The 17,683-nt window shown below is 36.6% G+C and overlaps 1 protein-coding gene and 1 long non-coding RNA gene across 5 annotated transcripts in view; one reads left to right on the top strand and one right to left on the bottom strand.

Annotated features, from left to right (window-relative positions):
* Positions 1–17,683, top strand: part of LOC123874467 (furin-like protease 2) — a 317,196-nt gene that overhangs the window by 198,651 nt on the left and 100,862 nt on the right. The gene's annotated exons all lie outside the window — the stretch shown is intronic.
* LOC123874482 lies at positions 1,050–16,211 on the bottom strand. Its single transcript, XR_006797933.1, has 3 exons — positions 16,200–16,211; positions 3,099–3,104; positions 1,050–1,132 (listed from the first exon to the last, which is right to left on the bottom strand). It is a non-coding gene; the product is annotated as an uncharacterized LOC123874482 (long non-coding RNA).

The following is a 17,683-nucleotide window of genomic DNA, read 5'->3' as shown; positions in this document are numbered from 1 at the left end:
AGAGAGGATTTTGACATATTTTACCCGAACCCGAACAAAACTAGGGCGGGTAATAATAAACATGAGACACGCCGCAAACGGTTAATTCCTGTTCGTCCTAAATACGCTCGTGTTTTGTTACCACATTGCGCTTATTTGCCGTTCATTTTGCGATGAAAGCCTAGGTAGAACCTAGGCTTCAAAATTGTTTTAGTGCCGCTTTTAGGAATGTGCTTATATTTGTTTTCAACCTATGTAAAAAGGTAGATAGGAAGTAAAACAAAAGTAGGTAAAAAGTGCAGTCCCAACTAGGGTTAGATTCACTTGATGTTTAAAACATAAAATAGAAGATTTGGTATATTTTATTAACCCCCGACCCAAAAAAGGGGTGTTATAAGTTTGACGTGTGTATCTGTCTGTGGCATCGTAGAGCCTAAACGAATGAACCGATTTTAATTTAGTTTTTTTTTGTTTGAAAGGTGGCTTGATCGAGAGTGTTCTTAGCTATACTCCAAGAAAATCGGTTCAGCCGTTTGAAAGTTATCAGCTTTTTTCTAGTTACTGTAACCTTCACTTGTCCGGGGTGTTATAAATTTTTAATTTACACTTGTTTAGGATAGTCTAATAACTTATAATAATAGTAAAATATTTATTTGTCAGATATCAAAGGCCCACAATATTATGTTAATAACCATCTTAACCAACGTTCGTAACTATAAAAAATACGTGTTAGTAAGGAACTTATTCTATTATGGAGTTATATATGGAGATAATTAATACAGTTTCAAAGTTCTTAAAATTAGAGGCTTTTAACATGAAAAGTTGTAGCCTTTCAAATCCGAATTGAAATAAGCAGAGTGGGGTTATACGTGGAAACGTCGGCAGGATATTAAACATTCCGTAATAATATGGGCTCGTGAATATTTAAACAGAGTGATGATAAAATATTTCTCTGTCGGTTTTAATGCTTCAGTAATAATGTAAAAGGCTCCGTTATTAAATTGTTATATTATTGAATCGATGCGTGTTGGTCTGTACAATTGATGAAATGTGTTAACGTACCTACATAATATTATGTTCTGTTTCACGGAGACCGTTTGCTATGCTTGTGTGAGTGCACACGTACACATTGTTATAGTGTGCGTGGCGCTCACTTCCGATTGTGCAGCGCGGTTTACGTTATTGCACACACATGCGTTAACGCTTATTGGTACACTCACTACTACAACCAAGACTGAGCAGTCATCGTGACAGAACATCAGCCAAAAAATGCTAAATAAAGTAATAGAAACGGTATCTGATCTATCTAAGTAATCCTAGCGCTCTACTCAGCGCTTTTTATACAAACGTATTTTGATTCTCATTCGATTATACCTATTAGTCAATTAAACTCAATGAAATTTTGAAGAACGTTCTAAATTAATAGTGCAGAGATAAAATTTTACAACGAACAACTATCGAAACTATATCGCATACTCGATTATAGGACCCGTTCCCAGAATAACAAACTTAATCAGGTGAAAGATTGATCGCCCTTTACAAACACGCCCTTAAACAATCCCAGCCCTTTGTGCCACTAGGGAGCAAGTTATATTATGTACGCGTAAACCTTAACCGTGACGTCATCCCGAGGAAATGGGAAAATTATTATTATTGGCATTTAAATCCTGAACCACGGAAGTGAAAACCATTTTCTTAAGTGGGAGTGGCTGATTAAACATTGAGCAGCACACAGTACCTATCTACCTGGCTCAGGTAAACTAAACACATATTAGAATCCGTATATACTTACTAATATTACAAGTGCAACAGTGTGTCTGTCTGTCTGTTACCTTTTCACGGCCTATCTGTTCAACTGATTTTGACGAAATTGGCTACAGAGACAGTTTGCATCTCGGAGACGGATACTTTTAAATCTACGCGGGAAAAGTTGCGGGCATCGTCTAGTAATTGTATAATTTATATATTCAGTCACATGCGCCGAACGTGTCAAAAAATTTATTTTTAACCCCCGACCCAAAAAGAGGGGTGTTATAATTTCGACGTGTGTATCTGTGTATCTGTCTGTGGCATCGTAGCTCCTAAACTAGAGAACCGATTTTAATTTAGTTTTTTGTTTGAAAGGTGGCTTGATCGAGAGTGTTCTTAGCTATAATCCGAAAAAATCGGTTCAGCCGTTTGAAAGTTATCAGCTCTTTTCTAGTTACTGTAACCTTCACTTGTCGGGGGTGTTATATTTTTTTAATTTTCACTTGTTATGTTATGGAATGTACCTAATATTAATAAATAATTTAATTCAGTTACAAAAAAAAAAGTATTGACAAGATAAGATGCCAACAACAAATGCAAAAGTTCTTGTTATTATTATATAAGAAATCTAACATCACGAAATTGCATTTGCCGTCTTTGAAGTCTGAACATAGAGATGTAACTTAGATATTATACACGTATATACATAGGACAGTTCATATTTGCGTCGAGTACGGATTGTTAGAGCCTTTGTGCCGGTTATTAAATCTGCAGTCAAGTCGTACGTGGTTCGGACGTGAATGGGAATGATCTACGTACACAGCTCTTAACACGGGGGTAAATATTTGGCAGACCGCAGAAATCACGTCACGAATGTGTCCAATTCAGTGAATATTTGCCGAAAACTTGCGTAGTTGCTTGCTACATCATACCAAATGCGTTTTTAGGGTTCCGTATCTGAATAGTGCCAACGGGAGCCTATTACTAAGCCTCCGTTGTTCGTACATCTGTGCGTCTGTCTGTCAGCGGGCTGTACTCATGAACCTTAATAGGAAGCTTCGAGATGTATTCTCGTCCAAAATTCCTCAGTGTTTGAAGACCAAAGTCTGCGAACAGTGCGTGTTACCAGTTTACCAATGATGACATGAATGGAATATGGATCCGATCCGAGACATGGTCGCTAACTATGGACCCTATAGAGTCACTCAGCAGGTGATGGAGAGAACTATCCTTGGAGTTGGTCTACGTGATCAAAACAGAAATAAGGAGATCCGTAGGAGTACCAGAGGAACCGATACAACTCAACGGGTTGCAAAGCTGAAATGGCATTGGGCAGGGTACATATTACCCGATATACGTTGGGGACCCACGTCGCACTAAAAGCGCTGTGTTGGAAGACCCTCCAAACGAATCGCAGGAAGCCGCTGGATTAAGGCGGCGGAAGACCGTGGCATGTGGCTGGTTGATAATAATGATATCTGATAAATAAGTAAGAAGACCATCGATATCACCTCGCAACTCTGTTTAAAATGCTACACAAGATTTCAGTGTAAACGTCACTTTAATTCAATGTGTTGACACAGTAGGTACCTATGTTGCATGCTGCTAATTTATCTCGTCGCGAGCAGTGCACGGAATTTAACACGGAACGAATATTTGTCAACTGGAAGTAACGTTAAACGAAGCGAGAGAAAAGCTCGTTGAAAATGACGACGAGTTCGCTGTTGAAACTGGAATTGATAGTTAAACCAACTAAATGTACTTAAATTAAAGTATGTAATTATGTCTGTCTGTCACACTTCCATTAGATACGCTCAATGGTTCCATAATCATCTGTTGTCATCTAATAATCATCTATTGTCATCTAAACTACACATGTCTGAAAAATTTCTACTCAATAAGAAAATTTGAAGTAGTCGAAAAATTTGTTACATATAATTATAATAAATCAATTTCAATTGGATGGCAATATACAAAAAAGTCGCCTCGTAAAAAGCTTTTCAATATTGAAAATTACTCATGTAAATAAAGCAAATGATACCTTTGACTGTACTGCCTTATGCTATCAGAAAGTCCCAAATAAAATATTGGTTGTCTGTCTTTAACACCGCATTAACAGAGACGCTCAATGGTAACATAATCATCTATTGTCATCTGAACCACACGTGTTTGCAAAGTTTCAACTCAAGTGGACAATATGGAAGTACCAGTGGAAAAATCAGTTACTAATTTCGACGGAATGATACCATACGATCAAGTAAACTTAATAAATAGCTTTTAAAAACATTTATTCAAGTGGTGTCACAAACAACTTAATACTTAGTATTAACTATGCCTTTCAACGCCGTTTAAATTCTAGTAAAACTTTAGAGAGTATTCGAGAGTCGTCGAGTCCTGTATTAGACGTTCGGGTCGCGTGGTACCATGCTTTAAAACATCATTAAAATTCAAAACACAGCCACCCTCGTCCCGGCTCCAGCAGAAATATTTACTACCCTCCATTTCGCGTGCATTCATATGCGTTGCCCGAATTTGATTACGATATTCACTGGAATATTGTTTTATTTTTACGATAAACCACATGCATACACATAAGTTTACGTAAAACTAGTTGTTTTTTGTAGTATCTACCTACTCCATATGTCATAGAATTTTGATCCATATTATAATGAATCCAGTATGTAATCCATTTGATTGAGTCCCATTCAAAAATTGGACTCTTGCTTTAAAACTTTGTGATGATCAGCGAAGGAAGAAAAATTGGTTTTAAATACAAATAAACATTATTTTTATCTTAATAAATAAAACGGAAAAGGTGTCTAAATGACTGATCGATGATTCCTGTTTGTTCCACTGTGCTTAATGTGAAATACTTCAGTGTTAAAGCAAAGAGGACCGTAACTACCTTGTTAAGTAAAAACTTAAAGCTCAAGTTCATCCATACATCTACTGCCAGCGCTGCAAACGAAAACAATGTAAGATTACTAAATATAGTAGTATAGTATGCTTGGCAGAATATGCGATTCTACCTAATATTTAAGAACAATGTATATTTTACCATATTCTAGCAAATCAACACTTCTGATTCTGATTCTGATTAAATTTTTGAATTTGAATTGTGTTTAGAACCATGTTACTCTGACGTTATTGTATTTTGACGCTGGGATTCTATCAAACGTTTGGTGAGATGTAAAATCTCATACTAAGATACTGGCCTTAAATTACTTGGAAGTCCCAAGTGTAAGTTTTACATGCCTAGCCAACCCGTTATTTGCACCCGCTCCCATATGGAATGCAGACTTATCACTAGGTATACGACACGTTTCAGGTAACTAAAAGCGGTTTCACAGCTGTTTGCTGTCTGAGACACTGAATTGCTGATCAAAGACAAGCGTGAAACATTAGCATGAACGATCACTTAGAAGTTGGGCGTAAATTTAAATTAATTGGTATGCAAGAGCTGATATGTGCCGTGCGGCGTTGCCGTCATACAACCAATGGGCTAGTCGTTCTAAGTTCTAGATTCGCGTTTTTGAAACAAATTCATTAAACCTGAAGGATTAGGGGAAGAAATGTCTAATTGAATTAAAATTAAAATGCGCTGCCCAATCAAATTAATCTGAAATGCCCCTTGGGGTGAATTCATTAGGGCATGGGTCCGAAGAGCCGAAATGTTTACGAGTTAATAAACGATCACCATATACATTGGACCGAAAATTCTCCTCGTGATTTTTAATTGTGATTGGAATTTCAAACCCTTTTTTTAGGAGTAATAATTTAAAGAAATCGTATACTTATTATGATATTCGCCAGCTTTTTTAGGGGTCCCCGAACCTCAAAAAAAAAGGAAAAGGATCACATCATTTTCTATCTGTCATGTCTGTCGGGGAATCAAAGCCTATAAAAGGTACCTACTTTCCATTGACCTAGAATCATAAAAGGCAGGTAGCAACGTCTTATGGCACAGGTAAAGAAAAATCCGAAAATTGTGAATTTGTAGTTACTACCCAAATAAAATTAAAAATCAATGATGGTACGGAACCCTTCGTGAGTGAATCCGACTCGCGTTTGACCGGTCTTTTATTAAAATATGACCATAAGAAGAGCCAATGCTGACTGCTGTGCTCTTTTAGGTCCCACACGGCATGGGTACTCTGACTATCGAGATTTTTATGTCACTCTCCAAATCTATAACTCTATCCATGCATAAAGTTATAGATAAAAAAAGTTACTGATAAAACTCGTTACTAGAAATGACTTGTATAAATGAAATAAAAAATTTGTTGTAAGGACGAAAATTTCGTATGCAGCATCTACAAAGTTTAGTACTAATATATTATGTAGTATGTTTATCCCGAATCCCAACTGCACAGAATGCCTTTGTTCCTGCAAGTTACCGCAGACAAATAACCACTGCAATTTCAAATATACACCGCGGCCATAAAATTCAAATGGTTATTCGAGTCGATCTTCAGTTAAATCTAACCAAAGCTCACGAGAAGTGTTCCGCAATAAACTAGAACGTGGGGATTATATGGAACAACCGGGGCAATTTGTTGTTTAATCTAAAAACCGGGTTTAGGACTTAGCCGTAATATATGTCCTGTGTTGAATTGTTCTCCTAAGTGCCGCTAACTCAACTTACGCTTGAGTTTCATTGTTATTGCTGTAAAGTGTACATATTTTTTAAATACATAACAAAAATAGCAGGTCTTTGCTAATTTAAATAAAACATCTGCTATCCTCGAGTGCGTAAATACATCTTAATTCTAAACCAGTATAGATGTACCCGCTATTCATTATTTTTAACCCCCGACCCAAAAAGAGGGGTGTTATAAGTTTGACGTGTGTATCTGTGTATCTGTGTATTTGTGTATCTGTGTATCTGTCTGTGGCATCGTAGCGCCTAAACGAATGAACCGATTTTAATTTAGTTTTTTTTGTTTGAAAGGTGGCTTGATCGAGAGTGTTCTTAGCTATAATCCAAAAAAATTGGTTCAGCCGTTTAAGAGTTATCAGCTCTTTTCTAGTTTTCTTGTAGAAAAGAAGGTTAGATAACCGTTAGGTTCTTAATATTATGTCAATTGACAAATGTCAAGCTGTCAAGATGGACGTTGCCTAAATACATAATTATTTATTTGAAAATGATGTTTTGGAAAACTCAAATACTTTGGATCGTCGGGGGTGTTATAAATTTTTAATTTACACTTGTTAGCAGGTAAAATTACAATGATTTTATGACAGTTGAAATGTTAAACAAACGATTCTTTTTCTCAATAGGAAAAAAATAAAAAGGTTTTTTAAGCAAACTCGTTCAGTCGATTCAATTTAATATGAAACTATGGTATACAGTCAATTTAATAAAAGCAAGTCCCCTCGGAAATTGTATTGAAATATTTCAACACAGAGAGAGGGGTGAAGAGAAAACAACAGAAAAGTCTCGAAAGGAAAGCCAATACTGCGCCATTCATACTCCAAGAGGTGGTGGGATATATTGAGAAGGTACTTAATAAAAGATTAGTACCAGACTAGATAAACAGACTGGCCCATCCATCTCAGTTCACAGCTACATTGTTAGGATCACAATCATCTCTGATTGGCTGACAGTTGCAGCATTAACCATAAATTCAGCCAATTACAACAATTATTTAGAAGTGAAATCACATCTTTAGTGAGTCTTATGAGTTCAGATCGCCTAGAGCTGAAGAATAGGTAGACCTTTTCACTGCATCACTTTTTCGCTCTTTTTCGTTTAATACTTATCATATCATTGTATTGACGACTAAATAATGTCGACTGTTCAAACTTTTATATAATCGTAACTCTTGAAAACCAAACTGGTGGTTTTTAGTTTCTTTATGCATATTTTTTTTAGCTTTTACTAAATAGACTAGTTGAATTGCCTTAGCTATACTTGGGTGGAATTTCTAGAAATCTTTTTTTAACCCCGACCCAAAAAGAGGGGTGTTATAAGTTTGACGTGTGTATCTGTGTATCTGTGTATCTGTGTATCTGTGTATCTGTCTGTGGCATCGTAGCGCCTAAACGAATGAACCGATTTTAATTTACTTTTTTTTGTTTGAAAGGTGGCTCGATCGAGAGTGTTCTTAGCTATAATCCAAAAAAAATTGGTTCAGCCGTTTAAGAGTTATCAGCTCTTTTCTAGTTTTCTTGTAGAAAAGAAGGTTAGATAACCGTTAGGTTCTTAATATTATGTCAATTGACAAATTTATGTCAAGCTGTCAAGATGCCTTCACTTGTCGGGGGTGTTATAAATTTTTAATTTACACTTGTTGACTTATTAGTTTAAGTTCTTTTCTTCCTAAGGAAAATCCACACTTCAGCTCAAAATTCAAGTTGCTAGGCCTGCCGGTTTCTCTTTTTATATAAGTACTAGAGCATGCCCGCGGCTTCACCCGCGTAAATTTCGGTTTTTTAAATCCCATAGTAACTCTTCAATCTTCCGGTATAAAAAGTAGCCTATGTCTTTCCACGGGATGTATCCCAAGTCTGTGTACCAAATTTCATTAAAATCGGCTCAGCGGTTGGGCCGTGAAAACGTAGCAGACAGACAGACAGAAAGAAAGATAGACAGATAGACACACTTTCGCATTTATAGCATTAGTATGGATATAGTCTTCTTCATTTCCTACCAGTTCTGCGGCTATAACTGTGTTCATTTGAGCAGAACTGCAAGGCGGCGACATTGGCACGATCTCGCACTAACAGAAATATAATGTATTTTCAATGACAACTCACTCGAAACTTTTCAACAAGGTCTCTTGTTCACGTTTACTGAAAAATATAGAGCAATTCAATGCAGAGTCGTTGTCATCCTCGTTAAACAAAAGCCCACTGCTGGACATAGAACTTATGACTCTTATAGGAACTTTCATATGTCACCATCTTTCGCCGCGGCTTGTATGTGGCTTCCAGCGACTCGATTCGTTGGGAGTCTATCAACATTGCACTTTTCAGTGCGTGGTCGCAATTCCATCACTTTGGGTCTCCAACGTATATCGGCTTTTCGAACTATGTGCATCGCCCATTACCTCTTCACCTTTGCTACTTGTTGATCTTTGTCAGTTACTCTGCTTCTTCTACTGATCACAGAGTTTCCGCGTTGTCGAGTTACTTGCCGTTGTTTAGGAAAAGCATTCCGAATCAGTGTAGTTGTAGATTCAACAAGTGTAAATTAAAAATTTATAACACCCCCCACAAGTGAAGGTTACAGTAACTAGAAAAGAGCTGATAACTTTGAAACGGCTGAACCGATTTTCTTGGATTATAGCTAAGAACACTCTCGATCAAGCCACCTTTCAAATAAAAAAAAAACTAAATTAAAATCGGTTCATTAGTTTAGGAGCTACGATGCCACAGACAGATACACAGATACACACTTCAAACTTATAACACCCCCCTGTTTGGGTTGGGGGTTAAAAAGGTGACGATGTAAAAAGTTATTTTAATAAAACTCTCCTGAGTTTCAGAGTTCCGGAGTCTTCGTATAATAGAAATTTTCTATTTCTAAGAAATTATTTTATCTTCTTCTTTAAATAGTCAGCGCACATAGCTTTTGGTCCACTTAGTAAAAAATATGAAAGCTCATTTGCCAATAAGGAAATTGGCATCGGGTGATGTAAAGATTTACGCAAATGAAGGAAGGCAATACGCTCGAATTTTCTAAAATCAGGAGTAAACCTAACGCCGCGCCGCGCCGATGGCAGCCATTTGTTGTTACTTTGCCTGTTTTTATTTTGCCCGTTTAGTGCGGTATGAGCGTGAACAAAGGTATCGCGGTATCCTGAAATGGGGGTAAGGCTGCGCTTCCACTGTGGCTAACACGAGTGATGAAGATAGGAGAAAAGGATGGGACTATTTCCGCTGAGGCTGGATGCCTATTGCCCATTGGATACTGTTGCCTGAGCGATTATTCTTTTCAGCAGCTGCATGCTAGAGAGCCGTTCTGGTGTAGGGTTTAGGCATAGGAGGATCAAACTTCTAAGGTTGTTAGACGCTCAAGCAATAGTAGCCAATATGCCTTAGCCTGATGAGCCGAGAAGAGCACAAAAGAGAAAAGCGCAATTTTTTTAATGCATGATAGGTTTACATTTGACTGCAATCAAGCCTGAAATAAAGCAATGATGAAGATCTAGGTTGGGTGCGCTTGCCTGTACTGTTTTGCTTTGAAAGTACTGAAATTTCCAATGAATTCCAATTAAAGATTGATTTGTTCCCCCGCTCGTCTCCACTCCAGTGGAAACGCAGCTTTAAAAGCAAAGGGGGTAGGGGGTAGATTGGGAACAAAAGGAATTATTAAGATGGCTTATTATTCTGCGGCACGCGGCAGGGCGTCCGTCGTTGCATTGTTGTAGTGCATTTCATGCGAAGATATTTTTGAACGTTATGCTATGACAGATAGGACAAAAGGCTATTTTTTGGCTACTTTTCTTTTTGTTTGGCAGCGATTTAAAATCATCGCTTTAATCTGAAAGACATTTCGTAATTTATAGTACGTTCTTAGTCTTTTTATACGCGTTATCGTTGAATTCTATGCTATCCCGCCACAGCGGAATCTTTCGACTAACCCGATAGGGATATTTATTATTTCTTCTTTTCACTATATGTAGTAAAAGTACAAAAGTTATAAGCTAGTCTAATATTATTGTACGAATAATTTCTTAATCTGATATAGCAGGTAGCCCTTGGGATACGAGAGATCGTCAGAACTGTAAACTATAATGCTGTATGCGATATGCAATTGAATGAATACACTTCTTTTATACAGCACAAAACAAGTATAGAAAAATAAATACAAAGCAAAAACACAAACAAAAATATGGGCAATTCTAGTACAATATACAATTATGATACAAATATAATTTGGCAGTATAGTAATAGGTATTAGCCGCTTTGTTTGTAAGTCTCATCTCTTTGACTTTATGCACTTCAGTTCAGAGACCATAACTATCTTGAAACTGGTTCACTTTGGGAGTTTTCAGACGATTCATTGTTTATAAATTTTGTGACGCTTATAGTTTTTAAATACTTTTAAAAATAGAAAGCTGGCCTATTTTTGATTGTGACGGTATTTAGTAAAACAGTTTTTAAACATTGTTCAAAAAAATAAAATAACGATGTAATTAATCTACTTGAAATATCTTCCATTATTATGCTAAGTCCACCTATGTATTTAGTGTTATCAGTTCACAGAAGAATTTAATGGTAAGTTGGTAACTAGCCCCTAGCATAATAGAAAAATGTGCTATTTCCTAACAACGAAAAATCTTTGTGCCTAAAAATGTTTTTACTGTGACTATTGGATCTCAAAAAGCCTTCTTACCAAGGAAAATGGCATAAAAATACTTGTCCTGAATAACATGAAAGTATAATATAATGGCACTACAAGGAAATAAATGTATAACCCCACTCAGGTTACGAGCACAATAAAACGGATGGCGGCATTTGCCTCGTGGATTTTGGTGAAACTTTTAGATTTACATTTCTAAGTTGAAGAGTTCTTTTATGTCACCACGCGTTGACAGCGCTGCGGTTGCTACCGAACATTATACTGCTTATACTGCGCTTCTTTCAGAATATGTACTACGTTGGGTGAATCTACACATATTCGTGCTGGCAGTAATCATAATTCGGACTTGTAAGGACAAAATAGTAGATTAGCCTTTGTAGGAAAGTACGGCTCCTGGGCTGGATTTTGTCTCGTGGATTTTGGTGGAACTCTTAGATTTACATTTCTAAGTCGACGAGTTATTTTATGTCATGGCTCGTTGACAGGGCTGCGGTTGGCATTGCATATTTTAGTGCGCTTCTTTCAGAATATGTAGGGTGCTTTGAAGGACAACGCAGCTCTAAGGCCTTTAATTGCCTTAAGGATTTTGTTAAAACATTTCTAAGTTGACTAATTCTTGGCGCGTCGACAAGGTGTGTGGTTTGTCAGGTCAGATTGCTTCTTTCCCTTGACATGTCTTGAGTTAGTAATAATGGTCCATATTTTCAATTTTATTTGAAGGAATCCAGCGGGGCAAGTCGTACCGAACGAGAGTCGAGTAAGTGCGGATAAGAAATCACACCCGGTGGTCTAATCTCAAAATATGTTCAATCGAATGTACGGAAATGTGTGGAATCACCCAGCAAGTACATCCCTCAGCGTTCAAAGTTGCATAATGAATAATGACTCTTACGATAAATAAGATAGTGGCTAAGTTTGTGTAACAGAAAGTTTCCCTGACAGAAGCTGTTTCCATTCTCTATAACAAAATCTGCTTTTATAAATGTTGCTGCATTTAGAAACGGGACAGAATGTAACAATGTTTTTCATTGTAGTTACCGACTAGACACGGACAAGCGATTTTTATTAAAATCTTGCGAATACTCGGGGACAGATAGAAAATAAGGTAAAAAGTCTTTTAGAAACTTTCTTTTTAACTCCCGACCCAAAAAGAGGGGTGTTATAAGTTTGACGTATATATCTGTGTATCAAGCTGTGGCATCGTAGCTCCTAAACTAATGAACCGATTTTAATTTAGCTTTTTTTTGTTTGAAAGGTGGCTTGATCGAGAGTGTTCTTAGTTATAATCTAAATCGGTTCAGCCGTTTGAAAGTTATCAGCTCTTTTCTAGTTACTGTAACCTTCACTTGTCGGGGGTGTTATAATTTTTAATTTACACTTGTTCGTCAAAATTTTTAGCTTGATATTCAAAATTATGCCGATAAAATTGCAAACGAATAAGGAGGTAGGTATTTAAAAACGTTAAAAAGTAATCTCTACTTAACTCTTTGACATTCAACTACGCAAGTTGAATTTTAAGAAAATTCTTAGAATAAATTACAAAATCTAGATTTTGTGATTTCAATTAAGTGGGTTAAGAGAACTCACGCGAGGCTATTTCAAAATCGTTGGCCTTTCATGGTTAAATGTACATATTTTAATTTTAGTTTGCTAAACATCTTATGATTTTTTGGCGCCGAAAATTAATTAAGTCTTGAAGTACTAGTACGGGCCTCGTAGGGTGACACAGATTTTTTGATATTAAAATACTACTTAATCAGTAAGTAGGTACGAGATTTAAAGAATCCGGTTTCCGAAACATTTGATTTTCTTTAGTTTTCAGCGGTAATAACAGGCCCCACATGCTAGGGTAAGAAAAAAAGGATTTAATTGAATTTCTAATATGTATTTGGTTTCGGGTCAACGTTCTACACCAAATACCAAAATTTCAGCTTCGTAACTCATTTAGTCTACGAGCTAGAGACCTGTGACACCGACAGACAGACAGACAGACAGTCAGCAGAGTGACATTAATAGAGCTCCATTTTTACTCTTTGGGTACGGAACTCTAAAAACCACTTAAATGAACTAATAGGCCATTGACTCTACACAATTATGATAAAGTTCATAATCACACTATAATTTTAAAAAGGCGAAAGTTTGTATGTGTGTGTGTGTGTGTGTGTGTTTGTTACTCCTTCACGTAAAAACTACTGGACGGATTGGGCTGAAATTTAGAATGGAGATAGATCATACCCTGGATTAGCACATAGGCTACTTTTTATCCCGGAAAATCAAAGAGTTCCCACGGGATTTTTAAAAAACCTACATCCACGCGAACGAAGTCGCGGGCATCAGTTAGTAGTGCTTATAAAAAAAAAAATATCAGAGGCAGAAGCAATAATCGCAAGCATAAGTGGATAAAAAAGGTTACTCCCCTTATATCCACATAATCATCGTAACCTCTTCTCTGATCCGACTGAATAGGTCGAGTAGTCGTATAGAGAGGTACAATAGCCACTTTACAACCCCTCTGTTCACATTGTGGTTTGCGGACCCATGAAATAAGTGGAATTCTTCAACTGTATCATATTTTGTAACAAAACTCTTATAGGACCTGTTTAGGGTTATTATTTGAATTGCAAACATAATAGTACAAATACTAATTAGCTCATTTTTTCTCTCTGCGATGCATTTCTCATTGTTTACGGTCGTGATTTCTTCCAATAATAATCACTTTTTGTGATTTTTTGGGTTCCGTATCACCTGAGAAAGATTGTCGTCATTCGTTGTCTGTCTGTCTATCTACCTGCCTGACAAAGACTCGTCAAGGGCATTAAAAACTACATACTTCCCGTTGACTTAGAATCATGAGCAGGTAGCAAAAGTAAAGAGAAGACTCCGAAAACCGCGAATATTTGGGTATATATCACAAAAAAGTATTATTTCTTGTACAATGGTAAGGAATCCTTTGTGTGCGGGTCGGACTCGCACTTGGCCGGTTTTTCAAGTCTTAAATAAGTATAAGTTAGTAACTTAATTTGCGTCCTGTTATGGTAATTTCTAAAATAATTAAAAAAATTATATAGATATCTCCAACTTCTATGTTATTATCATTAGTTATTTTAGATGCAATACTTCAAAATGAATCAATAGTAGTAATACAGTCTGCGTGCGAAGAAGTAATCAAGTGGTGTTTCTAATAAAATACTTGGCGTAGTTATTAGATTTAAACGGTGTGTAACAATTCCGAACTCATTTGGTACGCAAGCGAGATCACGCGATGTGGTACAACTTTGCCTTACTATAAACTATAGGTTCCTGGGTTAAACTGTGATGGGAAGAAAAAATCTATTACTTAGTAGCACTTGATTATCATCCTTAACATAATAGACGTCCACTGTTGGACATAGCTCTCTTGTAGGGACTTCCACACGCCATGGTCTTGCGCCGCCTGAATCCAGCGGCTCCCTTAGACTCGCTTGATGTTGTCTATCCATCCTTCATCCGTTCAAGCAAGTTATTTTTAACCCCCGACCCAAAAAGAGGGGTGTTATAAGTTTGACGTGTGTATCTGTGTGTCTGTGTATCTGTGTATCTGTCTGTGGCATCGCAGCGCCTAAACGAATGAACCGATTTTAATTTAGTTTTTTTTGTTTGAAAGGTGGCTTGATCGAGAGTGTTCTTAGCTATAATCTAAAAAAATTGGTTCAGCCGTTTAAGAGTTATCAGCTCTTTTCTAGTTTTCTTGTAGAAAAGAAGGTTAGATAACCGTTAGGTTCATAATATTATGTCAATAGACAAATGTCAAGCTGTCAAGATGGACGTTGCCTAAATACATAATTATTTATTTGAAAATGATGTTTTGGAAAACTCAGATACTTTGGATCGTCGGGGGTGTTATAAATTTTTAATTTACACTTGTAATTGAATAAAACACACTTATAGATAGAATAGAAAGCCGAAGTCTTAACTTCACTTATTATACAGATATTTTTACTATAACCATAGTCTCGAGCATCGAATAACTACCAAACTTATACACTTGAAAAGAGTAACCGCCGAGTTTCATGCTGGTTCTTCTCGGTTGGAACGGCATTCTGAACCAGTGGTAGGTTATAGCATTTGTTTATTGTTTATTTAATAAATATATATTCAATTCTTAACCTACTTAAAGATACCTAACCGGATCGATAGTCCCCTATATCATATTCTATGCGGGATAGCAGTTATCAACTAGCTTTAATAATAAAACACTTTGCTCAGTAATTACATTTAAGTAGTGCAACAGTTTCAAACTCAATTGCAACGCGAGCCAGATCACGCGATGCGGTTGAACTTCGCCTTAATTGCTGCATATCGGTCGTAATTTCATAGTCTGACCTAAGCTCTGATCTGAGGAACAACTTTCCAAAGAACGTTGTATTGTCCCATTGCTATACTTATATATGCTATATTCAAAAGTAGGTACTTGTAAAAGTCTAATTGAATAAAAATATTTTGAATTTGAATTTGAAGATCTGTAACAAGAGGCGAATGGACTCGTCATATTTAAAAAAAAGAATATTAGTCATGACTAACATTTCCCTTTCCCCTCCAACTAAGCGTAAAGCTTGTGCTAGGAGTGGGAGTTTGAACCGGGATGACCTTTTAGATTTCAGTCTGCTCCTTTAACCGTTGAGCTTTTAAGAGGGCTCCCTCCGTCACTCGTTTCATACAATCGTAGTTCCAATTTTATTTGAATATTAAGCAACCAAAGTCGATGAAATTTTGCAGACATATTCTAGAAACTAATATCTGTGTCTGTGGTTTTCCAGATTTCTGTTAAAATATTCGGTTTCAAAGTTACGCGGTCTTAAAAATTTTCATACAAATCTTTGAGCCCGTGTAATTTTAAAACTACATATTTTTAGAAAAATCTAAAACACCACAGACACAGATATTAATTTCTAGAATATGTCTGCAAAATTTCATGGACTTTGGTTGCTTAATATTCAAATGAAATTGGAACTACGATTGTATGAAACGAGTGACAGAGAGAGCCCTGTTAAGGCTTCATTATGTATCATAGAGTATTATAAGTCCATGGTATCATAGTTCGATTTAGTAAGATAATCCCTTAGATTAAGGACATCTTTTGACATGACACTTGCCACGTAGAGGTATGGCGAGTTTTAAAAACCCGAATGCGGTTCGCATTGCTGTTTCATGCCTGTCATGTAATTTTAACCCCCGACCCAAAAAGAGGTGTGTTATAAGTTTGACGTGTGTATCTGTGGATCTGTGTATCTGTGTATCTGTCTGTGGCATCGTAGCTCCTAAACTAATGAACCGATTTTAATTTAGTTTTTTTTTGTTTAAAAGGTGGCTTGATCGAGAGTGTTCTTAGCTATAATTCAAGAAAATCGGTTCAGCCGTTTGAAAGTTAGCAACTCTTTTCTAGTTACTATAACCTTCACTTGTCGGGGGTGTTATAAATTTTTAATTTACACTTGTTATAATATGAAGAAATAAGTACATACTTGAAGATTTTTTACATTTTTGGGTAACGTGTACAAATGTACATAGTTGGCATTAGGTATTAGTCTAATGCACATTGCCATAGGCGTCTGTAATCAAATACACGTGTTGTAATATTGCTTACTTTGCTGCAATAAGGCATGATAGCTTAATGATTCTGAAAAGCACTACTTCAATATTCAACTTTGTTTTGCTAAACACTGTTGCGCATAACAAGTTTTAAGTTACCAACTAGATCGATGATTCTAAGTTATAGTAACTTTACGCCAAGAAGTAATCAAGTGGTGTTTATAATAAAACACTTGGCGTAGTTATTAGATTAAACGGTGGAACAATTTTGAACTTATTTGCTACCCGGGCGAGTTCACGCAAAATGGTAGAACTTTGCATATACCTACTTTAGTGTATTGCTTGTAATTTAATGAACCAGTGAGGCATGATAAGAACAAAGGATATATACTTTACTTCAACTATGTTCTTTGAAAATTTAGTTCTCAAAGACACTATTGGGCATACGAAATTACATAATATATCGGCTAGTAATAATATACTTCGCCCGCGTGGATTTAGGTTTTTCGAAATCCCGTGAGAACTCTTTGATTTTCCGGGATAAAAAGTAGCCTATGTGCTAATCCAGGATATTATCTATCTCCATCCCAAATTTCAGCCAAATCCGTCTAGTTGTCTTTGCGTGAAGGAGTAACAAACATACACACACACACACACACATACACACAAACTTTCGCCTTTATAATATTAGTGTGACTATGTAGTAAAATTGTACGTGTGTAACATACAATTGTGAATCGACATTACTGACCGTCAAAATTATTAGCAAGCTGAAAATGCGTGGTACTGGGCATTTTGATTCTGTAACAGAACCAGCGTCGCTGTGACAGACGTGTTCTGCAGAAAAGATCGCGTACAAATTGATGCAGCGTGGGATGAACTCCAGCTAGTTGGAACAACGACCAGAAAACGTCACGAAGTGGATGAAGATGCTGAAGGACCGTATAAGACGGTGAGCTCTTGAAAAGGTCTATGTCCAGTTGCAGACGAAAATATGCTTATGATATTGGTGATACGTGCTCGTTATCGAATGAAAAAGGTCTATTGAACTGGAATGCTAGGTATTGAATCATGTGA

The sequence above is a fragment of the Maniola jurtina genome, chromosome 18, assembly GCF_905333055.1.
Source record: "Maniola jurtina chromosome 18, ilManJurt1.1, whole genome shotgun sequence".
Taxonomy (NCBI): Eukaryota; Metazoa; Arthropoda; class Insecta; order Lepidoptera; family Nymphalidae; genus Maniola; species Maniola jurtina.
The sequence above is the reverse complement of the archived record's forward strand: the minus strand, read 5'-3'. Positions and strand labels throughout refer to the sequence as shown.